Below are 27,911 nucleotides of genomic sequence, written 5' to 3'. Positions count from 1 at the left end.
TGATGCAATGATTTTTGACGCATTTGCTCAAGTCCACCTTCATTGTTATGCTTAAAAGGAACATTGCTTGGCATTTCCTCTGCTTGTGTAGGATATTCTATAGGGTTAGTTGGTGTCACCACAAAATCAAGAGAGTTAATATTTGGCTCTGTCTGCTCTTGACATGTATCCATAATAGAGCTATGTATCCGCTGTCTCTTTCCACCCTTTTTGGTAAGGTCTTCTCTCAAATGCTTTGCAATTGCAGGCACCTGAGGATGTTCACATTTCTTACAATTTTTTTGAATGCTACCCAAAAAATGGTCCCTAATACGTGGTGCATCGATTGATTTTGTAGTGAAGAAAAATTTATATTGCCACTGCATATATCGACCGCATATGTTTTGAGCATAATCCCACTCTTTGCTAGGGGCTTTTTTATTATTTTTCTTCTTTGTACCACTTGTGCTGACATTTTGCTCCATTGCTTTCAATTTAATACTAAAGGAATAAGAATTAGATGTTCATTTTTTTTTTCTTCTTTTTAATATATATTAAAATAAATCACTAAGAAAGCACTCAAATCTACACAGTATGAGATTTGCAATGCACTCTAGTCAATCCACATATCTACCACATATGTTTTGAGCAAACATACACATTGCAATGCACTCTCTACATGGCATTATGAATACAACAATGCTATGAATTTGTCAATGAAATTATAAATATAATGATTAGTTATACATCCTCTTCGATTTGAAAACAATAAGACACATCTATTTTCAAATGCTACAAAGAATAATCAACTTTTACATTGAAACGATGATAATTATTTGCAAAACACAAAAAAAAATAAAAAAATCTGTGATTGGTCATGTCATGCACTAACAATTTTTCATAATACATAATGCACTCCCTATATAAACCAATGCATTTTTCAAGGCAATGAAATCTTCAATACAAATACACAATTGAGGACTACTTGTACCCAATCAAGGATTGCAATCCTCTTATGCATCCAATTCAATATATGAAAGCTATTTACACCCAATAAAGGATTATAGCTCTCATTATGTGCAATGACAATGTATATCAACTCAAATCTATGATGGTGAAAAATGCAAGACTTCAAAGATCTTTGTATACCCAATACACTAGTACAAGGCATCCGACCCTTGACTATCGACTCGTCATTTACATATGCTCATCTTCTAAAACCAATGTCAACCCTTTTATGGACCAATGGTTTCGTTGCAATGAGCACGACTCTCCATTCTCATTTGTTTTGGCTTCAAATCTTTATGTTTGGTGAAGGATTTAAATATTTTTAGAAGTGTTTACCAAATTAAGACACGCTTGGCCCAAAAAAAGGACCTGTGACTGTAACCTTAGGTCAATTCACAAGGAGACGACTGCACCCGACGCTTGGATACACTCCCTAGGGATTTGCCTAATCAAAGTGCCAAAGTTAGAAGAGCTTTTACTATATACAATTATGCATGCCGAGCTTGTTTATTTTCTCGAAGGGCCCGCCCAGTTATTATAAATTTTTGGCACGCCCGTAGGGAAATTAAAAAGATCGACGGACTTAGAGGAAAAATAATGAAATCTGACGGGCTGATTGGCTCTATTGGTTTTTGCAGGTCATCATCAAGATCACGTTCACAATTAACGTAATCACACGATCATGATATGTTAATGAAATCCTTGTTCATGTCAAAGCTTTTCCATTTCTCTATCTCAATAGGATAGTCCCAAAGCGAGTGACACAAAGCTCCAAGGACACTCCTATTGTTCCAAATTCAAGGAAGTGCAAAGGAAGGTATCAACTACTCTAATCGTAGCTCAAGCAGAGGTATCAATTATAGAAAAATTTGAATTCGCTAGTCCGGTAAGAAAAAATTATAAGTCTTCATTGCTATATATGCTGACCTAGTAAATCTAGTTTATATATTTTTCTTAAACCGTCCAAGAAACGTGATTGTATCACAAGAAACAAGCATATAAATTTATAGAACAGTGAAATATTTTTTTTGACTAATCATCACTGTTTGATAAAATGTCATTGCTCAATAAATTGTTATTGTTTAATAAGTCCTTACTGTTTGATATTAAGAGTTGGTTGATCATGTTTGAAGAATCATCTAAAAAGAAAAATTATTGAAAGAATATCTTTTTTTCCTTGCAGTTAGCGAGATGTCTCGCGGTTAACGAGATGTTCTTGCAATTAGCAAAGATTAAGCTGAGGTTATTGGCTCTCTTTTGGTATGTGCAATTCATGGTTAGGAAATCAGGAAATCCTTTGCAAAGGCTTTGTTGGTTAGACAAAGAAAGTCTGTATAGCGACAAACTCGTAAGAAATTGAAAAATTCTTTTTTGTTAAAATATAGGATTGTCTGCATTACGCCTTTTCTGAATTGTTTTAGTGATGTTTGAAGGGATGTATGAAAGAACCTATTTTTGGATTTAATAAAGGAACATTATTTGTATATGTAAAATAATATGGTAATAATTAAAAAATAAGATCGGATTGGGTGAGTGCGATGTGGAAAGTGGGAGACTAGTATCCAAATGAATCTATGTTTACAGACGAGTGGACCCAATTAGACGGGTACTTTTCACAAGAATATTAGTTAGTTAAGCCTAAGTCTTATATCACATTTATGATTTTATGAATGGCAATCGTGCCTCTTAAACGTGGGAAAAAATGCATTGTTTATAGATCCTATATATGTTAATGAGATTTAATCTTTATGATATAGGAATTAGCTTCCCTTAGAATATTTTGATTTATCGACCTGTCTTGTGGTGTATGACACTTACAACCACAATCGTGATGGATAGAGATCTTCTTCTCTTCCATTGCTCATATCCTTGATTTGTGGAATTGGAGTAGGGTATCCTCAATGGAACTTGAGAATAAAGGAAGGCTAGCTATTAGGTCACCCTAGTCTTTTGGGTTGGGGACCTCACAACTGGTATCAGAGCTATAGGTTAAAAGTTTTGATTGGTTATCCCAAGCTTCCTTGTGTGTATTGTTTTTTAAACCCATGGTGGTGTAAACCACCAAAATATTACGACATGTTAGTTGATGTGTACCACAATTATGATTGAAACCTCTATTATGTTTTCTCATGGAGAGTTCTTTTGCAGACTCCCTTATAATATTTTGATGACTTTATGAATATGAGATCAAGTTGTTTTTCTTTGAAAAAAATATTTGACTCATTAATTCATATAAGTAAGTGGATTGGATAAGCCATGATTAGTTAAGTCATGTGATTTCATAAGTCGTGACTGGTTAAGTCATGTGATTGAGATAAGTCATGATTGGTTAAGTCATGCAATTGAGTTTTGATGGATTGGATAAGTCATGATTGGTTAAGTCATGTAATTGAGCTTTAATAGACTGGATAAGTAATAATTGGTTAAGTCATATGATTGAGATTTTAGTGGACTGGATAAGTCAAAGTTTGAAAATACCTCAATGTTTTGAGTTATTATAAATAAAGATGTTAATATATGTGTATACTCATGGGAACCCTCAAATCATTCCTACGTCAAAAAACGCTTAGATCAATGCTATTTATACAAAAATTTAAGAGAATAAATTGTTGTTCAAACAAATGCAACCACCTTCTTTTAAAGGAGAAGGTGATGATATTGAAAAGGATGCATAAATATGGATTGAAGCTATGGATAATTACTTTTCTACTTCAAGGACCACGCCTGCAAATCAACCAATGCTAGGGATGTTTTGCCTCTCAGGGGATGCACGATTATGGTGAAAACAACATTGTTGTAAAATGGGAATATTGGAGAACTCTTAAAGCTGAAGGGAAATCAAACAAGCAGTGAAGGAAAGATACTAACCTCCTTCCTATGAAGCAATAAATATGAATGAGTACTTTAGCTTGAAACAATATAATTTATTCCTAGAAGAGTAGTACTCAAAGTCCGTAGGGCTTAGGAATTACACTTCGTCAATGACTATAGAGTAGCAGGTAGCCCGTTTCTACCAAGGTTTAAGAGAGCCAATCAGCTCGCAATTGGAAGCCCTAAAACCTAACACTGTACAAGATGCCTTACTACAAGCTAAACCTTTAATGAAGGAGCAAGGTATTGCAAGAAGAGTCGAACAAAATCAGAGCTTCAATGATAGACTATCACAAAGATCTTATGCCGCTAATGTGCAAAATCCTCCACGTTTGGATGTTTGATGATTTGAATGTGGAGAGTTGGGACATTATCAAAGTAGTTACCAACGTCTAACTGATAGAGCAATAGTAGAAACTAAAGTAGACTGAGGAAACTACTCTTTTGGACATAATGGTAGACAAGTTGGTAATGAGAGTAGGTCTACCCTCACTTTTTCTCAAGATGAGGACATCTTGAATCCCTAAGTTGGGGAGATTATAATGTACTCAACATATTTCAATAAAAACTATTTCAGTTACTTTGCAAAAGTATTTGAGGTTTGCATTTTTGTCAAGTCATGGAGCATTTCCATGAATTGATTGGATTGAAAATTGAACTCTTGGACTATTAATTATGGATCTTACTTATGTGGCTGTAATAGGTTGATATGGGAAACTTAAGCCTTGAGACTATATCTAAAGAAGATAAGCGTTGACCCTTAAGAAAGAATGAGTGCTTTTTGGAAAGGAGTATGTCTAGGAAAGAAAGAGTGTCTTTAGAGAAGTAAGTCAAGATTAGAGATTCCTTTCTTGGAAGCCAAGCTTCTCCTAAAATTAGAATCTCAAAATCGTGCATCAGGATCCGTGCTCAAAAAATAAAAATAAAAAATACCACGAATGTGTGTGGACTTCTCTTCCTTCTTTTTTCTATTCTTAGCTCTTGCTTTTGGCTTTGAGAGTCTATATAAAGACCCCTCTCCCCTCACTTTTAGGACAGACACACGAAAGTTCTCAGAAGTGGAGACTCTGTTACCTTCACACCGGTGGTATCTTCTCTCACTTAACCTCTCTCCCTCAATCTCTCACCCTTAACCCATCTCCATCTCCAACTCCTTAATCTTCCAAGAAACGTGATTGTATCACAAGAAACAAGCATATGATTTTGTAGAATAGTGAAAGATTTGTTTGATAAATTATCACTGTTATTTCTCGATAAATTGTTATTTTTTGATAAGTTGTTACTATTTGATATTAAGAGTTGTTTGATAATTTGTTACTATTTGATATTAAGAGTTGGTTGATCATGTTTGAAGAATCATTTAAAAAGAAAAATTGTTGAAAGAATATCTTTTTTTCCTTGTGGTTAGCAAGATGCCACCAAAGCTCATAAAAATTTGAGAAAGTGAGCAGTCGTGTATTGGCAACGTTGACAACTCAGCCCGGGAGGATGCAACCTACTCTGATACTAACTGTTAGGATTAGGGTTGTAGGGAAATACACACAACTTGGAGAAGAAAAAGGAAGCTCAAGGCATGCAACAGAGAGTATGTTACTTAGCCTTAATGTGCATACACTCCTATGCACTGTGCAAGTGTGAAGTATCTTTCTGGTGTATAATGATCATTTTCTAGATGTATCATCGTTTACCTGTCGGCAATTGGTAATGCTTCCACTGAGTAAAGCGGTTCTTCCCAAGCTGATTGTACCATATGTCGGGGAGGCTAACTAGTGAGGATGGGATAGGTTTAATGGTGATTGAGACATCAATCTCTGCATAGTTCGACAAGTTGTCAGGCATGATCGTCTGTGTCTTTGATTGGTGCCTTGGATAGGCTTGTATCTTGGTTTGTATGCATGTTATTAATTGTGCACATGTTGACTTTTGACCTGTATTTGCGTACTCATTGCCGTGGAACAGAGTAATGTATTGAAGTTTTGGAGACGAAGAATGCCATGAAGAGCGTCTTTCCTTTTGCAAAGTAGCTATGCACACACACTATAACTTTATTGTGTTGTGGTAAGCCAAGCCCCTAAGGAGTATTCACGTGAGCAACAATAAAAAAAGATGAGTTTAGGCTCTGCTTTGGTAGTGGCTCGCACCCAAAACTCACACATGCATTCAAAATTAGGTGAGAATTGGACAAGGATGAATGAGATGCTCCCAACCTCATAATGTAGAGCTTAGTAGCCCTATTCGAATCTTCTTTGTTAAGCCTTTCTCCACACATAAACAATGTGAGCAATGAAATGGCAAAGTGGAACTAATTTGGAGGAGTTATTTTACAAAAATGGATCAATGCAATGCACACCTAAATGAGGGTGAAATTAAATGGAGATTGATTGAGGAGTAGAGAGAAAGTTTTTCAATCAATCTAGCTTTGGAGAAACTGTGTAGTGTATGATCTAATTGTGATGCACCTTTAGCCCTTAATCAATTTGGCCTAGCTATGGATGGTAGTGTCTTGATGGACTTGCAACATGAACCTGCCCACACTTATCTTGATCAATACATTGACTAGAGATTAGAGAAACTTAATGGACCTAATGTGATAAGGAAGGTGTTAATCACTTATTAGCTTTGATATCATTGTTAGGTTAGGGTTAGGGTGGCATAATTAAAGTAGCATTCATAATGAGAGATTAGAGACAACAAATGGACAATGCACAAAGTATAAAACCAATAACAATAACTTGATTGTGAAAAGAACTAGCAACACTTCTAACATGTGCAAAAGATGTGTCTACTTAAATAAGATTAGCAAGGATAGTGCAAGATGGTAGTACAATGGCTAGGTGTGAGTCTCTCAAGGGCCAAGAGGCATCTCCCCAAAGGATAGAGGTCAACCTCCTAATGTAGGCTCCAAAGGGTTCTCTTTTGGTTCCTTGTGAAATTCCTCTAAGCCCACATTCTATCACATGGTTTCCTGTTGATTTGATGCTAACTAAATTGCAGATGATACACACGTTCCTTTTTGAGTGGAGGGACCATGGGTGGATTTGAAAATCCATAATTGAAAAGGCCAATAATTTATTATAGAACATGTAATGAATTATAGAGGGTGGCACATGGCAAAGGAAAGGTATTTTGAAGGCCACATGATGAAGATGATTCATTTTGTAGAGGAGACAAATGAAGATCACATGGACGTAGAGTAGTGGGATGATGAAGAGCCAAGTTTTTATCCAAGCATGATAGCTCCTTGGGAGCATGATGTCACCCCAACCTCCAAAGAAACACAAAGCAGCTCAGGACCCTTCCAAGTGATGAGAAAGATGCTCAACATAATGAAAGCCTTCAGAAGATGTAGACGAACATATGCATTTCCATTGATGTAAGTAAAGTGGTCTCTACTGCAAGCATTGCAAGCAAGCTATAGCACCACACTAAGCACCCACAAGGGTTGTTCCACTAGTGAAGAGGGTGCAAAGAGTAAGGAGGTGATGCAAGACATTTGCTAAGGTATGAAATTATCAAAAGACAACTACACTACTTATTTGCAAGGCCTCGTTTATCAGGACATGTAGAGAGATATGGAAAGCTACAAGATGGGCATGCATGAAATTAGTGGACTTGGAAGCTAGTCAAGAAGCCTCCAAAGAATATCTTAGTCTCTTTGAAGACACTAATCTCTATTCCAACCATGAAAAGTGGGTGAATACCCAAGCCAAAGACATGCAACTTTCTTGTCAATCACACCAAGAGCATGACTAGGTATTTAGATTAATTTTGTCTACATTAGAGGTTTCCAATTTTGTACAACACCAATTGATATATTTGTAGCTCTTGTAAATCAAGTGTAGCAATCTATCATCTTGGTTTTAATAATGGATAATGTTTCATTTTTTGTGTCATTGATTGTATGATTGTATTTTCTTGGTACTTGATCAACTTTATCTCCAAGTTGTAGCATGTAAAGGGTTCTATTTACTTGTCATGTACTGGTGTAATGTGATTTATGGACATGAAAAGAGGGTATATAAATTTTTTGTATTGCATGCCAATGTATATTTTCCGAAGATGCAACCCAAAGCAATTTCATTTCAAGCAATACTCAGGTCAAAGCCTACCACAAGGCACAAAATTTGCTAGACATAAAGTATAGATGGGAAAATCTTGCACCCTTGTATCAAACCATTTTGGGAGCATAAAATTTCAAAATTTGCCATCCCTAATTGAAACTTATGCATACAATTGATAGCTTGCTATGTTGATATAAACAAGGGATATTCATGGGGTAGTAAGATCATGGTGGCATGATATAGGGTGAGTTTTACAACTAGAAGTCGCAACATACTTTTAGATATGCTCATTTGGCATTATTTTTTAACATGTGGTACTTCTTTATTGTTAGATATTGCTTATCCGTTTGCATGTCACTATAGGTTGTTGTAAGTTTACATGTAGTTTTTTTTGTTTTTTTTCCTATGTATACAAAGTATAGGATATGTTTGTGTTCCTTGTACATTTTTATGTGAATTTAACATGGTACCTTGACATTCATGGTGCATGCAACAAGGGTGCAATGGAATTAGTCCCATGAATGCCAAGTTGAGTGCCAATGTTTGCAGGGAATCTCTACTAGAACTAGTGAATGCCGCCTTTATTTTCCATGAATCTCCACAGGAACTAATTTAGATGCACCCCAATGCAATTTGATTTCAAGAAATACTCATTTTTAAAGCCTACCACAAGGGTGCAAGAATAGGCCGTACGTAAGGTATGGATAATCAATTCTCTCGCTCTTGTGGTAGATCATTTTGTACCATTATTATTGCAAATTGGGCATCCCATCTAAAAGTAATACATAGATAACTGGTTATGTTAATATAAACATATTGATGGGTGTAAGATTGTTCTTGGTGACATGATATAGGGATTTTCACTTGAGGTATGCTATCATATGATTGCCATGTACTTAAGTCCGCTTGATGTAGACATTAAAGAAGTATTTAAGAGTGTTGATTGACAATGGTGGCAAAAGTGACATGTGACTTAACCTTTCAAATGAAAAGTGACTAAAGCCATTAACTGATTCAAGAAGGAAAATTTTTAAATCTATAAATGGTTCTACTTAAACTCCAGCGTAAAGCACTAGTTGAAGTAGTTTCCATGGCCAACGACTTTCAAATAAAGACTTTACATATCTTGTCAATTGTCCTTATAAAAGGACTTAAACTTGTTCTACACCCCACCAAATTATCTCAAGATTCGCATCCAATTCACACAAAGTGCATCCACCACGCTCATGAAATTCTAGTTCTTTGGCGGTCACCTCTTCCCCTTGCTCTTGGTCATTTTTATTATTATCCATAGTCCATCCTGGTCCTTCTTCTTCATGATTTTCTAATTGAATATTGCTTAGGAGCTTATATTTGCAATCAAATATACCATTTTTTTTGCCTGGATCTCTTAGAAGCCGATTACAAATGGTCGAGTGCACATAGTTGTAAGCACTAAACTTTTTCTTGGAACTTGAGTTGGCAGCACATTGTGCAAGCACCCTAGTAGCCAATCTCCATAATGTAGGCATTCAAGCAATGTTCATGAGCCACCATCTCCATGCTGGCTATTTTGATGCAAGGTTCTGAACAAACTCGGAACTAAAAGGCCATCCTTTAACTTATACTTTTTCAGGTCATAGATGGCTTGGGCTTGATCATTTGGATCATTGTAGAAATTATTGACCACGTTGTAGAATTCTTCAATCACCTCTTCATCCAATTCATCACAGTCCATGTTCCAATACTTCAGATCAAGCAAAAAAGCAACACTATGTAGTGGACTATGTGCACTGGCCCACCGAGCCTGTACATAGTTATTTAAGATATCCCTTTTAGATTTATTAAAGGGTGCTTTCCAAGGTTTAATCAAACACTGTTCACAGACTTTGAAGGAGGGTTCAAACTCTCCTAATTATTATACTAGCCCATCTACACCTTCCTTATATTGGGTAACTAAAGATCAAACTGCCGCAAAGATATCATCATAGGCCTCATCACCAATTATGTGTCACCAACATTAGACCAATAGTGTCTATCATCAATAAGCAATTTCAAGGACCCCACTTTTGTTTTTACTCTTCTTGGTTGCTCAGCTTCCCACTCATAGAAGCCAGCACAAACAAATGCCTATAAAACAATACTTCTGTTTTGCAACAGACTTTCCACAATGTAGAAGTTAGTGCAAGATCTTGTTTCACATAGTATCTTCAACATTGTGGACATATATTGCCCATACATGTCGAGAACACGCTGTCTCTTTAAAATAAATTCCTTGCTTTTTCTATAATTCTTTTGAATGAATCAGTGTCATCTTTCTTATACCAATCATGCAACACAAGATTCAAGCTATGTGCATTGCAACCAAACGTGTGCAAACTTGGAAAGAGCTCCTCCAAGAGACGATCAGGTTCTCTGTAATTTTTTTCATTATCCATGATCATCTGTTCTACATTGAGGACACTTATATGATAAATTGTCTCTATTATGATATCAGCTATATAGCTCCCTGACTTAATCTCACTCGAGCTATCCACTGCTTTAATAAAGCACTCCCCTTGAGGACTAAATATCATCACATTAATTAACGGTCTACACTAGACATTTGACCATCCATCACTCATCGATCTTCTTCCATGGCTCTCACGTGACCATCAACATAGAACTACATATAGAATAGAAAGCTTTTGCAAGAGCAAATCGTGCCTCTTTAAGGACATTTGATCAAAAGATCTTCTCACGACTTGCTTGTCTCATTCTATGCAATCCAAACTGGTACTCGGGCAACCCATCTTGAATTCTCGCTATGTGTGTATGCAGGCAGACATGGAGGCTGCACCACTTCAAGGAAAATTGTTGGTCAAAAGCTCTGCTCAAGACTCATATCATTCTATGCATTCCAAATTGGTACTCGATCGACCCATCTTGAGTACTACCTCTGTGTGTGTGTGTGTAGTGGCCGGCATGGAGGGTGCACCACTATTTTGTCTGCATTGTACTGAGGCAACAATGCATTGAACCTTTGAGGTCAACTAGGTTGGAGTCAGTATCTTGGGTTGCTTCGCATTGGCTACATCTCCTAATAAATCTCTCAAGTGTTTCGTGGAATTCTCATGACCTACCCCATTACATCTACCTACATTTTCCCTATTAGATGTTCCATTCCCTGATCCAAGGACGTGCTCCCTAATAGAAGGTGCACCTCTTGATTTTTCTTTGCCACATAATTTGCAGTGCCAATCTATAAATGATCTGATGTTTTTTGCAAATTGCCACTCAGGCCCTAGCACCTTGCCACCAGCCTTGCGCTTTTCCTTATTGGAAGCTCCATTGTTTGATCCTTCACCACCCAGTTAATGGCGACTAGAAGCACTTGCATTGATGTTGTGGAGAAAGTATTAGCACCCATGATAAGTTCACATTAAGACGCCTACACATTCATACGAGCACAAAAGTCTTAGGTTAATTGTTTTTTTTAATATTTAGATAAATAAGTACAATAATATACATATAAAATAAAACAAAAGACAACATGAAATCGGTGTAGTGATGAGGAGCATTCCATTCCAACAATAGAAATGAGCTCCAGGCACTTGCACCACCTAAATCCTCCACGAGGATGCTCCCTATCCAAACATTTTTCCAAGCAAATAGACACCCAGGGGAGGTAACTAAATGTAGCAGACAAGTACACCGATGAAGTGATGAGTAGTGCTCTATTTTAACAATAGAAATGAGGCCCAAATACTTGCAACAACACCTAAACTCTTTATGAGAATGATCCCTATCCAACCTGTTTTCTAGCGGATAGACACCTAAGGGAGATAACTAAATGTAACAGACCAGTACACCGGTGAAGTGATGAGAAGTGCTCCATTCCAACAATAGAAATGAGCCCCAAACACTTACACCACCTAAACCCTCCACGAAAATGCTCCCTATCCAACCTATTTGTAGGCAAAGACACCTAGGGGAGGTAGTTAAATATAGCAGACAAGTACTTTGTTGCAGTGATGAGGAGCACTCCATTCCAACAATAGAAATGAGTCCCAGGCACTTGTACCAACTAAACCCTTCATGAGGATGCTCCCTATCCAAATTTGTTTCCAGATCGATAGACACCCAGGGGAGGTAACTAAATGTAGTAGATCGGTGTAGTGATGAGGAGCGCTCCATTCCAGCTATAGAAATGAGCACCAGACACTTGTCCCACCTAAACGCTCCACGAGGATGCTCCCTACATAAACCTATTTCTAGGTGGATAGACACCCAAGGGAGGTAACTAAACGTAACAAACAAGTACGTCGGTGCAATCATGAGGAGTGCTCCATTCTAGCTATAGAAATGAACCTTACGCACTTGCACCACCTAAACCCTCCACAAGGATGCTCCCTACCCAAACCTGTTTCTATGCATCTAGATAGACACCCAAGAGAGGTAACTATTCATGGACTTTAAAAAATAAAGGGATCGAAGCTACCTAAACAAAGCCAAATAAATAAACCTCAAAAAAATTGTTACTGAATTCTTTAGAGAGTGTGCCAAAATGGAGGGCTTGGAGAAGTGGACATAGTTTATATAGCCACCTCCAAATATGGGGCTATGCTAAGAAAATAGTCGAGCCCATTGAGCATCCCATCTAGCCCGACGAGGCCCGACGGGCCAGGAGAGATGTCTGGCGGGCTTGAAGGAACTCTCGATTTCACCCAATCATTGTAAATTTGATGTCATGGGAGTGTTAAAAACATGAGTTATTACCACTTCACACTTCACGTGAAGACGTGAATGGAATCCCTGATAAAAAGCTAAAGGAGAAATGGTTCTAATTGTGGCTAATTATGCGGCTAGGGAAGTTGAATTTTTTGAGAAGCGATAGCTACACGAATAGCAATAGGCCTGTGGCCGCGATAATGGAAACGCCGCTCTAAGTAAAACCCTAACAACAAGGTTTAGACATGATGGAAATAATTCCATGAAGTTCACAAATAGTGAACGGATAGTGCCAATGAAAGAAAATGCTGAGAATTTTGATGAAGGTAAGCTTAACCTTCTCACCAGAGTTTGAACACATTTTAAGAAAATGGAAGCATAATGCCATAGTAAAGAAAGGGGGGAAATTTCTTGAGAAATGGCCTAATTCTACTCTAGATAAGAAAGAGAAACCCACCTGATAAAATCGGGCCGGGGGGGGGGGGGGGCTCGTGACTATTTGACACTCCCCTTATCAAGTGGGATTTACGGTCCACCATCTTCGAACGATGTGGACCGTCCATTTATTCTCAAAAATAAAAAGATTCCAGTCGGTTGAGCCCCTACAACTCGAACCCACCACCTACATAACCAGAGGCCATGACTCTCCCATTAAGCTATCGCGCGCCACTTGAAATGGAGGTGTCAACATAGAATCATATAGCAAAAGTGAGGGGGTGGGGATCACATGGTGTTCACTTGGAGATCACTTTGGGATGGACGGGGTCACACTGCAATCACTTTGGGATAGTTGGGGTCACACGATAATCACTTGGTAATGGGTGGGGTGATAAGGTGATCACATGTTGATTGAGATTCACATGGGGATCACTTGGCGGTCACTTGATGTTCACATCAAATTTACTTGGGGTTCACTTTAAATGTGATCACATGGGGATTAAACCGCCATCGAATGGTGCAAAACCGATCCTGTCGCCCCCAATCAATAGGGACTGTAGATTCCACCTGACAAAGGGGGTGTCAATTAGTATTAGGGGGGTGGGGGGTTTAAACTTAGTGGATAAAGTGTTTGAGACCACAAACACGGGTTTAGAAGCATATCATGTGGGGCTACAATTTGGGTAGAATTTAATTTAAAATAAATGAAAATGTACATTAGCCAAAACTTGAAAGCATACCAAAAGGTGTTACAAATTACACAAGAACTTTTGGATATGCAAAAGATAGAACCATCATCAGTGGTGGAAACAAAACCAAGGGAATCAAACACTAATGAGAAATTTGACAGGCAAAACAAAAAGAAATACAACTTACAAGAGAATCAACTCTTGTAGTGTAAGATATGAAAGATGGTTTAGATGAAATTTTTTGTGTTTTGGAAGAATGCCTTAATCATCTATGGAATGTAGTGAGAGATGCCACTGATATTAGTCAAACTTTAGGGTGAGCTCCATTTGAAAAGTTGTGGTGGAGGAACATCTATCCATGGAAATGGATATACAAAGTATTGTTTGGAATTGGGGTTCAAACATAATCGGAATTGGGGTTCAAAGGACGATACTTTAACAAGTGATAAAATCACAAGGCCTGCCTGCAAGATAAAAAATAAGCAAATACATGAGAAGTGCATAAGGTAAAACATGAGCAAGTATATGAAGTGTATGTGAAGTAGAGCTTGTGGCTAGGAATTTTGTATACAGAATAGAGTTTACCAAAAATTAATAAGGCTTAACTCATCATGGCCCACAAAATTAAACAAAAAAATCACACGTTGACTATATCAATGCAAATTACATACCTTTGTAACAAGGTGGAAAATCACAATGGTGTACAAAAAGAAGAAGATATGTCTAATCCACTACTCATGTCCCTCTTTATAGAAATAGAAAAACAAATGTAAATTCTCTCACATGGCCTACATGTATATGAGACAATGCTTAGTTAATGCCTGTCCTCAAAAAAGGAATTTTTTTTCCATCAATAGCTTGCTATGTGGCTATAATGGGCTTGCTATGTGGCTATAATGGGCAGCTTTCTCCATTTGTCCATAATTGTGTAAGTAGAATGGCAAGACAATCTTTGTATGTCTTTTCTACAGCAATAGAATCCAAGGCCTTCAACAACCCTTGAGCACTCTGAAATCGGTGTTCCACTGCAGGGCACAAACTTTTCCACAAGTTTCACTCTCATTAGCAAGCCTTGAAATAAAGCATGTTAAGACATAGTAGGAAGAGAAAACAATGGACCTTTTCAAAGCAGGAACTACTTTCCTGAGCAAGTATTGTACAATATTTTGCACAAGAAATCTTGTAAGACCATCGGGCATACCGTATATGTACTTGTACATGCTTGGGGAAATAGAGGAAGACAAATTAAGATGAGAAGGGGAAGGATTCTATATAGAGATGGCGTCACTCTTTATGTTATGGAGAAGCCTTAGGCCCTCACAGCTTCTAGGTTTGCACCTTCCTTGGAAATAATGCTCTCATAGACCTCTCGGATCTTCAATCCGACTATGTTTTGGGTAGTTGGCATGCTTTAGCATTCCCTGTGTAATCTCTCCATAGAATTTTCTTGAAATGTTGCTCAAACAGCTCTCAACATAAATAAGCTCCTCTAGCTTGTCAAATTGCCCATCCATCTCCAAGACAGTCACCTGAAGTACAAAACAAATTGAGGATACGCTGTTAATGTAGACACAATAAGTAGCATTATGATCAATGATACAAATGCTCTGCAAGCATTTTCTATCATAACAACCCCAAGGCTTGGACCCATTTGTCGCAATATGCATAAGTATATTCAATATCGGCACACACTGCCTATTCCTAAGCACCACATAGACATACGCATATGCCTATGTAGTGCTTGGGCATAGGCACTACATAGGCATATGCATGGGCAATATAGCCATGCACAAACATATAGATATGCACAAAACATACCTCATTGTCGTAGTACGTATCAGGACCATAGAAGAGCTTGATGCAAGGGTAGGAGCATGTGAGTTTTTTTCCACAAGGCACCCAAGAAATGGCAGAACCTTGATAAAAAAAATGCACTGGTTTGAAGTGAGGCACACCCTTTTTCATTATCATGAGCACACACAGGACTTTGCCCTCGGCATCATCCGGAACGGATTGTGTGGGCAACACTAGGATCACTACATCTACATACTGCTTTTGAGTGTTTGCATTCATCAAAAAATTTAGTATTTTACCATGGCCTTGGGAGATCACAATGATACAAGAATATATCACCAGCTATATACCTATGAAGGCATCAAAGTCAGGCTCCCTTGCTACAATACTTGCCTTGATACTCTCCAAACTATGTCTGTGTTTTGCCATGTCTCGCTACGCAAGGAAAGCAAGGCAGGTTGGATCGAGGATAGGCCCGAAACTTGAACGTGTAAAGTTTTCACAAGTACTTCCAATAGCCACTCAGGTATCTACCTAGATCTTCCATGCAAACTTGACTTCATCATTGATGTCAAGGTAAATGTTGAAAGCAAGAAGCTTTCTTACTCGAGCATCAAATCCGCGAGCCCATTAGTGATAATGAGAAATATGCCAACTAAAGAATGTGTAGATTATCCATAGAAAATTGGATTAGGGGACTACATCTGATAACTATCAAGACAAAAGACCCCATCCCAAAAATTGATGAGCTACTACACAAAAATCTTCACCAAGAGAAAGAAATCAAGAATTCCTTAGAAAAATGCCAGTCCGACACCGCCTCCCAATCTGCTCTGAATTTCCTCAATACAAAACACCTCCTTTGGAACCTTCCCTACCATTTTGGGAGCTATACAATACACAACTTGTATTATAAGTGGTGCAGTACAAGTTCACAATCCTAATGGGCACTACCTCAAAAACTTTGTCATCCAATACCTTTATCATACCTCGGTTAGCAATTACGCCTTCCTTAACCACACACTTTAGCCATCATTGCGGTGGGACTTCATTAACCAAGTCTAACACATCAATAGCAGATTAAAAAAAAAACCCAAGTCTCCTCATGGAGTTAAATTTTCTTCAATTTTGATATTGCATACATAAATCACACAGACACTGTTTTGAAGTAAGGTGCTCAAGAGACCTTGTGCATATGTTGGATATGCAGGCCAGAACCCTCTCATTTATCTTATTCTAGTACAAACTTTTAGAAACAGCTTCAGCAATCAGTACTCACATGGGGTGCAGGCCCTCACTAACAAAGATCATTGTGGGACACAATCGTCTCAGGGGGGTCTAGAAGGCCAGTGACATGATTGTAAAAAGGTTTCTCAATCAGCTTACAAACCGCGTTGTGAAGCTCCTTTGATGTCGGATGCTTTGAAGACAAGCAGGAAGACTTCGTTCAAAATTTCAAAGATACCCCTCCTGGCTCGCACGCAAAGAAAATCTATTAATTACTAAGTTTCCAAAATCCCACCTCCTACTGCAGGTGTAGGGCTACCTCTTGTCAGGCCCCGAAGGAGCCAGCTCTCTCACCCTCACAATAGGAGCCCCTCGCAAGAGAGAGAGAGAGAGAGAGAGAGAGAGAGAGAGAGAGAGAGAGAGAGAGAGAGAGAGAGAGAGAGAGAGAGAGAGAGAGAGAGAGAGAGAGAGAGAGGTAGAAAGGCCTCAAACCAAGACCTCCCGAGAGTCCTACTTCATCTACATACAGTCAAAGACAGAGAGTGAGAAGAAGAAGAAGAAGAAGAAGAGAATTTTTATGTCGTAGGAAACTATCCCGAGAGATAGAGAGAGAGAGAGGGGGAGAGAGAGAGAGAGAGAGAGAGAGAGAGAGAGAGAGAGAGAGAGAGAGAGAGAGAGAGAGAGAGAGAGAGAGAGAGAGAGAGAGAGAGAGAGAGAGAGAGAGAGAGAGAGAGAGAGAGAGAGAGAGAGAGAGAGAGAGAGAGAGAGAGAGAGAGAGAGAGAGCAGAAGAGCACGAGACTTATCTCCTAGGACTGCGACCGTGGGCTCCATGAGGGTGGCTCATAAATATATTGGCATTGCCTTCGAATGAAGAGGAAAAGCTCCAACTCCATTTGAAATCGGTATTCATCCAGGCTGGGCCGGATAGAAGCCACAACATCATAGGAAGACTCATCCAAATGACCCAACAAATGCAAGAGGTACCATGGAAACAAGCACGCCCTCTGCACTCTCGCCGTCCCGCAGCTGCCTCAGCTTTCCCACCAGCTTCCTCCCCGTTCTTCAGTAGTGGCATTTCCTCTCCTTTCTTCAGACTATACTGATAGTGTAGGACTACCATCCTCACATACACCAGTGACCCTGAGCTCTTCTCATCCACATGCTCAGCTAGCCTTTCTAGAAATGGCACACCGTTGCTCATCCTTGTCTTCGCCAGAACTCTCGAATCCCTCCTCGCTATGCCGCTGAAGCTGTTCACCGCCGCCCAACCCACTTGCCCTGACTCCACATTGTCTCCCATCCCCCTCATCACCTTCTTTGCTAGTTTCAGCTCTTCCATCCCACCTTCATGCTTGGATCTGCCCAAAACCCTACCATATTCACCGCAGCGTGCCATAGACACAACAAAAACCCATTGGAATGCTACATCACCACACCAAGAAGACTAGTCTTGTGTATTTACCTGTTGGACAAATACATCATCATCTTGCAAAAAGATTAGCAACAGGCGTGGAGAGAAGATGAAACCACCTGCACGTGGGTATGATGTTGAAGCCTCGAATAGCCCTATATATTTCACCTTTCCTTCCTCCACTAGCTTCTCCATTTCCCCCACATGTAGAGCAACTAGATTCTTCATTTGCCGAGCAGAGCACATAAAAGTTCATTATAAGGAGACTCTACAAAAACTCACACAGAAAAACTTGTGCCTAAAAAATGTGCATACACCACCAATTTCCTCTCAAGGTCGATAACTTTCATGTCCATGGGAGTGGTGACCTATCCATGGACCCTCGAGTTCTGATCCCTTTCCTTGTTGAGCTCTAAAAACAATTTTTTTTGACACTTCCTTAACTTCGAGGTAGCCCACTATTCACCTCTGAACATCAGTAGGCCCGTAGAGCTCCGAACCTGAATGAACTACAATCCTTGGTATGGTGTATTCAGTCAATAAATTTTGACACTCCTTGTTAGCTAACAAGTTCGTATTCTTTATAGACCATCAAGCCTTACTATATTTGGTGAATAAACTGCATATAGGTAGGATAGTAAGATGGTTTATCATCCTACTTGAATTTGACTTTACAACGTTGGTTAAAAAAGGCACTACTCACCATCGGACAGATACTGGGAAGCACCTAAAGGGATAGACAATGAATTATCTGATGCATATCTGTTCCCTATGGAAATGATTCCAAGATGGTCAGAAGATCTCATGTCCTTAATTACTATAGCACAAGTGGATTCTCAAATACCAACTCCTATTACACTATGATTGATTGAGCAATCCGCTCTTGTGCATTAATCCTTAGGAACAAGAAGCCTATTTGAGTCAAGCTCATACCACAATCATAGGTCTATATTTTCACGAGATCAAACCTTACAAAGATACCTAGTTGGGTGTTTGCTAACCTGCCATGAAGAGAGACGCCCATCATTATGTGAATGATTGCTCTCAATGTAAAGAAAAAGGCACCATACCCCATGCCATGTTATTCCACATTTTAGTAACACCACAGTGGAGTGAATACCTGGTAGAGTATCTGACTACCAAAATATTCCTAGAAGACATGAGTAAAAGACAAAATAGAGCAATAGAACATAGAGATGTTAGGAAAACCTCTCTATTCAGCACAACAATGATTGTTCCATGCAAGTCCATCCTCCTATCCATGGCCTTATCAAGGATGATTGGAAGCCACAGAACGACATGGTTGCTGGCAGCATCGGGGTTAAAAGATGTAGTGCATGTATATGTAGGGGCAATGTCGCTGTGAGAGGTAGATGTGCCAAGAAGAGCTTTTTATCTCTTGAACCATTGTAGTGTCAGGCAGACTGCATAACACATCTCAGAAAAATGAGAGAGAGAGAGAGAGAGAGAGAGAGAGAGAGAGAGAGAGAGAGAGAGAGAGAGAGAGAGAGAGAGAGAGCCTTCATGACCCCAACCCTGCATGCCTCGACAATCACTATCGCACTGATTGTAGAGCTCTAAAAATAGCAGGTCGAGCAATTTGGTACCTAGCAGAAGGGCTGTGTGTCGAGGTTGAGGCAGAAGACAGGGTCAAGAGACGGAGGAATCTGATGACGGGTGCAAGTCTCAAGAGATGGACACTTTTCCTGGTTGTTTAGGCCCCTGTCACCCACATGACTGCCGGTCCTGAAGGAGGACGCCGAGATCTTCATTCTGGTGTTGCAGGAGCTACGCAAGGTGCTACCCAGCTATTGCGCGGACGGCCAAGCCCTCTACGTAGGCTGTGTGGCCAATCAGTAGCGCAGGATGAGATCTGGGCGAGGAAGTCAGGCCGCCCATCTTGGAGCTCGAAATGGTCATGAACAAGCATGCCACAGAGGTAGAAGTGCATAGGCAGGCAGATGTGTGTGACAACAGAAAACGAAGGCAACTGCTCTGATTTGTCCAGCTCAGCTAGAGAGATGTCCATCTGGACTTATCTGACAGGGACCTTAGTAAGAGAACAAGCAAAAGTGTGTGTGTGTGTGTGTGTGTGTGTGTGTGAGAGAGAGAGAGAGAGAGAGAGAGAGAGAGAGAGAGAGAGAGAGAGAGACTCGAGAGGCTAGAGCACACACACGCTAATAAGACTCAAAAGTGCTCCACTACCAAACTACCAAGAGACACTACAAGAGGTCACTTGAATTCCAGTGCCACATTACCGACGTCACTGACGGGCATCGGTATATGCATGTGTATGTATGGAGGGAGCTAAGGTTTTTTTAAATATTTGATTTTCAAATTTTCAACGTTTATTTCGACGTCTATTCCGAATGATAGCGCGAATTGACATTTTGACGGCTATTCCGACGTCTAAGACGACATCTGTATCGACGACACCTGCAAAAAACAAAACCGTGGGCTTTGTCTGCACATTTCTCTTGTTCTTGCATGTTTTCTCAGACTCTCTTCTTCCCATCTCTCACAGATCTAGTACGAAAAAAGCCGTCGGAAGTGCTAATCTTGCCTGTGGGTTAGCGCATAACACTAAGGTGAGATTGTTTTCATGTTTACTTGTAGATTTAGGGTTTAGGGTTTAAATTTGTGTTTGTGTGTGTGTTTTTGTAGGTTCCATGACTTTTACAACAACTTTCATTGCTCAAATAAGACGAATGTGAGTGCTCGAACCTTTAAATGCATATTGAATTTATTTAAATCACTTTGTATATTAATAAAAGAAAAGTTCATGCTTTAAACTTTGAATGCTTTAAAAGAAATTGTGGTTTGTGATGTGAAATTTCATTTTAAATTATGAAAAAAATTGTTTTGGTTTATGGAAAAATCTTGTTTTGAATTATATCGTTTTGAAATTATGCAATTGATGGTGTTTATGTTTTAGGTTAAGTTTATGTTATAAGTTAAGTTATATTAGGTTAGGTTAGGTTATCTTATACGTTAGGTTATGTTAAGTTAAGCTACGTTGTTAGGTTAGGTTATACGTTAAGTTATGTTAGGTTTAGTTAGGTTATCTTATACGTTAGGTTAGATTAAGTTAAGCTACGTTAGGTTAAGTTGTATTAGGTTAGGTTAGGTTAAGCTAAGCTACGTTAAGTTAAGTAAGGTTATCTTATATGTTACGTTAGGTTAAGTTAATCTATGCTAGGTTTAGCTACGTTAGGTTAGCTTAGGTTAGGTTAAGCTACATTAAGTTAAGTTAGGTTAAGCTACGTTCGACAATATGGCAAACCATAGAGCTTACCCACAGCGCATAATAAAAACAACACAATGGCGATCCGTTCATCAATACGGCAAGCCATAAAGCTTACCCACAACACATATGCATTGTGGGCAAGCTCTATGGCTTTTCGTATTGCCAACGGCTCGCCATTGTGTTGTTTATATATCTGCGAGCGGTTTTTAGGTTCTAAAATAGCTAAGCGGCCCTGAAAATAACACCATGGCGAGCCTTTTGGCAATACGGCAAGCCATAGATCTTGCCCACAATGCATATGCGTTGTGGGCAAGCTCTATGGATTAACGTATTGCCAAAAAACTCGTCATTGTGTTTTTTATATGTCTACAAGCGGTTTTCAAATCCTAAAATAGCTAAGCGGTCCTAAAAACAACACAATGGCAAGCCTTTTGGCAATACGGCAAGCCATAGATCTTGCTTACAATGCATATGCATTGTGGGTAAGCTTTATGGCTTGCCGTATTGCCAAATGGCCCGCCATGGTGTTGTCTATATGTTTGTGAGCGATTTTCAACCGCTAAAATTGCCTCTTGTCCCTAAAAACAACACAATGGCGATCAGTTTGGCAATACGGCAAGCCATATAGCTTACCCACAAGGCATATGCATTGAGAGAAATCTCTATGGCTTTTTGTATTGCCAAAAGGCTTGCCATTGTGTTGTTTTTAGGACCGCAAGCGGTTTTCAAGCCCTAAAATAGCTAAGCAGTCCCAAAAACAACACAATGGAGATCTGTTTGGCAAAACGAAAAGCCATAGAGATTGCCTATATGTTTGCGAGCGATTTTCAAGTGTTAAAATTACCTAATGTCCCTAAAAACAACACAATGGCAATCCGTTTGAAAATACGGCAAGCCATAAAGCTTGCCCACAAGGCATATGCATTGTGGGAAAGCTCTATGGCTTGCCACATTACCAACGGTTCGCCATTGTGTTGTCTATATGTCTACGAGCGGTTTTCAAGTCATAAAATTGCTTTGCAACTCTAAAAACAACGCAATGGTGAGCCATTTGCCAAATTGGCAAGCCATAGAGCTTGCCCACGAGCATATGCATTGTGGGCAAGCTGTATGGCTTGTCGTTTTGCTAAACGTCTCACCATTGTGTTGTTTTTATGTTAGGTTAGGTTTAGGTTAGAGCTATCGATAAATTAATAGTCGAAAAAATACAAACGGACTTCGAAGATGACTCGTGTACTTCTAAAAATGCAAATGGACTTCGGTTAGGTTAGGTTATATGTTAGGTTTAAGTTATAAATTATGTTACATTAAGTTAGGTTAGGTATAGATTTTAGGTTAGGTTAGATTATAAGTTACACATAACGATTATAAGGTAGGTTAGAGCTAGCGTCAAATTAATAGTAGAAAAAACGCAATCGAACTTCAAAGATGATTCGTGTACTTCTAAAAACGCAAATGGACTTCGGTTAGGTTAGGTTATAGGTTAGGTTTATGTTATAAGTTAAGTTACATTAAGTTAGGTTAGGTTAGATTATAGGTTAGCTTAGAGCTAGCATCAAATTAATAGTAGAAAAAACGCAATCGGACTTCAAAAGTGCACACAGACTCCATGAACCTTAATATATAGTCATTGACCAATAAAGACGAGATTATTACCTTGTGGTCCTAATCTCCGTGCACCTCTAGACCGAGGTGTGCGGGGATCGGGCCTGGCTAGAGAATGTGAGGTTGTTAGAGCTAGTAGAAAATAGTTGAAAAAACGCAATCGGACTTTAAAAGTGCACACAGACTTCAAGAACTATAATATATAGTCATTGACCAATAAAGACGAGATTATTACCCTGTGGTTCTAATCTCCATGCACCTCTAGACCGAGGTGTGCGGGGATCAGGCCTGCCTAGAGAATGTGAGGTTGTCAAAGCTTTTCATGTACTTAGTAGTGTGTAGTTATAACAACTAGAGTGTTTTAAATATTTGTTGCATCATTGGTAGATAAAGTATGGACGATAGGATGGCGTGTCCTTGTGCGCATTGCAAGCATCTGATCTTTCGAAAACAAAAAATCTGCGACCAACATATACGCAATCATGATCTCTTTCCGATAGAGCAAGTACAAGACCTGCGTTATAGATCTCATGATCTAAAGATTGAAGGTCAAAGTCCGCAAGTAGATATTGCTCCAACTTCATCCCAGAGAAGACGATTTTCAAACGAGCAGCCATCGACTGAGTCCTCCCAACTAATACCTGAAGCGGCATTTCAAGAAGTAGAGACGGAGCAGATGTTGCAGGCGTTCTTTGACATGGATTCCAACATAGAAGGTGACAACATTGAACGAAGTACTGTAGACCAACCTCAGCCATCCCATTCATATCGATGACATGATAGAAACGACGAAGAGCAACCGTGCAACTAGAAACCGTCATCTTCAAAAATTGCCTGACTTTCCAACTGGGCGGTGGTTAGATGCGACACTCTTAGAGGCAAAGAGGAATGGAGTGTTGATCACCGAAGAGGAAGAGGAGATGTCAAGGGGTTGCGATTGACATGTATATTTCACAACTTCCTTTTCGAGCTCCACATGAAGATTAGTTTGCTTTAATAACTTTTAGTCTGTTTTAATTTTGTGGCTGCAGTATCATAAATATGAAACTTTATGGTCGCATGGGAAGCACTTCAGAGTGCAACGGATCGACGAGAACAAAGGGTCACTTTTGACAGTGGTGTTAGGGCAAGCTTCGTCCAAGAAAGTAGGAGTAGTGCTAGTGATGAGAATACAGAGACTAGCTAGCTTGAATACTTTGGCTACATCCAAGACATCTTGAAGATTAGCTTTAGAAAGTTTGATATGTTTATCTTTGATGTCAAGTGGTTCAAAGTTGTTACCAGCGGCCCTAATGCAACTGTGTGTAAAGACAGGAGTGGATTGATTCAAGTGAACTCTAGGCGGATGTGGACAGATGTGCGCGATACATTCGTACTTCTGTAGCATTGTGAACAAGTTGTGTTCATACACGATCCACTATGGACAGAAAATGATGAGAATGATCTGTCTAAACCCTGCTGGCTCTATGTCGTTCAAGTTGCTCCATGTAGCAAGCAAGTGTGTGAAGGATTGAATGTTGAGATCGAAGAGGTGATTCATGAACAAAGCGTAGGACCGACTCCAACTTTAAGTTTAGATTTTGAGGTGGATATCAACATTGAGCAATTGTCTGAACCTAGAGATGGTGTGTCAAATAGTGAAGCTGATGCGGAGAGCGAGGAAGAAGTAGAGTTTGACGATGAAGATGCAGAAGTACAGATTGAGATAGACATCTTTGGTGCATCAGATCTCATAGAGGATGAGAGATTAACTAATGACTTTTGCTAGGAAACCTTTTGTAAAGCTCTTTTTATTAGTCTACAATACACTTTAGATGTTGTTAATTGTGTAGCAGTTTCGTCGATTTGTTATTTATATTGATTAAGCGTTTCTTACGTAAACTAACGTATTTTGTGGGTGTTGTTTGTGTATGATTAGGCATGGCCGATGACGATGAGCCATACTCTCCTAGTTTTAGTTTTCCTGTCACTCCGACCGGCATGTCACCCGAGCAGGTGGGCTCGTTTTTGTCTCAGTTCACACCAGACCAGATCGTGATGGAACAACACCTTTGGGGTGCAAGTCCCTCTAGACCTACTATGGCCGACCCTACGCCCGGGACTAGTGTGATCCCTACAACGAGCCGCCCCACACCTCAGTCTAGTGTGCCCCCTACGCCTAGGACTCGTGTGCCCCCTACACCGACGGGTGGTTCATCCTCGAGACGAGGTAGGTGTCGTTCTGGAGGCGGTGGTTGATGTGGTAGCGGTTTTATTGATGCGTCCACACCACCGAAAGAGCGTTCACCACTCTCTTCAGTAGATAGTTCACCGATCGGCACACCACGTACACCTTGGGAATCACACAATAATGATCTTAGCAAGGTGTATAAGAGTAGGGATGGGGCTGTTGTGGCAGATAGGGTCGGAAAGGCCATGCGACAGAGGATTCGATAGCTCTGTACGATTTAGTTTGGTCACTCCGTGATGGAGATTTGGGATAACCTCGATCTTGAGAGAAAGAATTACATCGTCGAGGCCATTCAGAGAGAGTACACGCCGGCAGAGGGGTACGATCAAGTCTCGAACAATTGGATTTTGAGCGTGGCGAATTCCACAATGTCACACCGTCGGTCAGAGGCGAGAGATAGATACAATGATGGCAGTCCCAAGCCGGCATGGTTGGACGCAGAGGAGTGGACGGGGATTGCACGAGAGGCACAAGACAATCCTCATAGATTTCAGCAGCAGAGAGATGCAGCCAGAGCACGTTTGGAGTCTGTTGGAGTGTCACATCTTGGGAGTGGAGGCTACGATACGCTTCGACATGAGTTTGTAAGTACTATACATAAACTTTAAATTATTGATAATATATATGTTATTTGAAGATTTATCTAATGATTAAACCATAATTTTGCAAGAAGTTGCCGTGAAACACCTTCTGACACGCCGAGAGGAGAAGTATGGGTACAAGCATGGACTTGTGGCCCTTTTGATCCAACTGCACAGCAGGAGGAAAAGAACGTCGATTGGGAGACATTACCATGAGGATCTTCTCACTCAGTGATTGTTTACATATGTACAGTTTTGTAGTGCTTATGTTTATGGTTTATGGTATGGCACAGATATTATGATTAAAGTTTGACAGTCAACTTAAGATTATGATTTTGCTATGATGGTTTGGCAATCATGTGATGGTTATGGTTATTCTTATGCTTATGGTAATGGTTTTGGTTATGGTTATGGTTGTGCAATGATGGTATGGCATTCAGGTGATGGTTATGGTTTTGCTATGATGATATAGCAATCATGTGATGGTTATGGTTGTGCAATGATGGTATGGCTGTTATGGTTATGGTGTGACAAGCAAGTTATGGTAATGGTTATGGTATGGCAAACAGGTTATGTTTATGGTTTTACAGTTTTCGACTCATGTTTTAATTATGTTAACAAGTTACGCCATTCTTACAATATTGCTAATTGCCATACACTCGCTCTTTAGCGTCAGGTTGTAGGTGGAGTGCGGTTGCTTGTGCACTCTTCCTTTGGACAAAGAGGACTGTTTTCTTTTGCTGCAGTACATGCAACATTAGTTCCCAGTCCTCTCTGCCCAAAAAAAATTTGCAGGTTTGGTCTCGGTACAGGCAACGGTATAAACGTCGGTAAAAGTCACGGTATGAGTGTCAGAATATACTATACAAATATCGGTGTTCATTACATTATCTATTCTGACGCGTATTTAAAGGTTTATTTCGACGTAAGCTATACTGATGGTCATATCGACGTTACAATACCGACGTCTCTTCCGATGCCTATTTCAGTGGCTTTTGATTTAAAAAATAACTTTATTTCGTCGGTACCTACATTGATTTCTTCGCGACGTCTTGTAGTGAGAGTGAATAAACTAAATCCATCATTAGATTTACACACTCATGTAAATGAGTGCTCACTATCTTATTTCAACCAATCAACATTTTGATCTATCAATTTTTTTAAAAAAAATACAACCCCACTTTTTTTCTATTTTAGTCGGAAAAAAAGAAGGCATCTCTATAGAGTATCTCTATAACCTTTGGACTTTGGGTAGGCCAAAAACATTACTTTTGTATTAGGGTGCATTTTGGGTAGGCCAAAAACATTACTTTTGTATTAGGGTGCATGAAGAGAGCCCAGTACTTTGTAAGACGGCCAACTATAAGGGGTATGAGCCTCCCGAGAACGGCCACGGGAGGGGACCCCCCACCTAGACACTGTAGCCTCACTCCACTCACTCGCGCACCGTAGGGACTCCACGCAAGGTTCCCCGGGGCACGCTATGACCCTCCGTCAATGCGGCGGAGCCTGAGGCTACGTGGGGCTAGGGACCCGGAACGCAAGACCCGCGAAGACCCGCGAAACGCAAACGGCCGTCGACCCATGGAACGCAACCACGCCCGAGCCGGTCCCGTCCGAGCCGGGCCCCCATGAAGGCAACTTGACCCGAGCCGGTCCCGTCCGAGCCGGGCCCAAAACGTCCCCTCCCCGACGCGCCCAGATTCTGGGGCGTCACACTTGGTATCAGAGCAAAGGAAAACGGTCCCTCCCCGACGCGCCCACATTTTGGGGCGTCACACTTGGTATCAGAGCAAAGGAAAACGGTCCCTCCCCGACGCGCCCACATTTTGGGGCGTCACACTTGGTATCAGAGCAAAGGAAAACGGTCCCTCCCCGACGCGCCCACATTCTGGGACGTCACACTTGGTATCAGAGCTCCAGAAAAGAGCTCCTGGAAATGAGCTGAAGACCGACGTGCCCGACGCGCACGATCCTCACGACGACTCCAACCGCAATGGCCCGGGTCGTCAAAATCTTGGTGAAGAGAGCTCCAGAAAGCAACCACACGCCCTCCGTCCCCGTGACGCGTCCAAACACC

General features: G+C 40.1%; 1 pseudogene; it reads right to left on the bottom strand.

The window, feature by feature from the left end:
• Positions 1 to 15,044: 15,044 nt before the first annotated feature.
• On the bottom strand, positions 15,045 to 18,153 carry LOC147448156 (phosphoribulokinase, chloroplastic-like; annotated as a pseudogene).
• Between the last annotated feature and the right edge of the window lie 9,758 nt (positions 18,154 to 27,911).

Source organism: Adiantum capillus-veneris, chromosome 11 (assembly GCF_014529385.1).
Source record: "Adiantum capillus-veneris isolate H3 chromosome 11, ASM1452938v2, whole genome shotgun sequence".
In the NCBI taxonomy this organism is placed as follows: domain Eukaryota; kingdom Viridiplantae; phylum Streptophyta; class Polypodiopsida; order Polypodiales; family Pteridaceae; genus Adiantum; species Adiantum capillus-veneris.
Note: the sequence above shows the minus strand (reverse complement) of the source record. Positions and strands in the feature narration are given on the sequence as shown.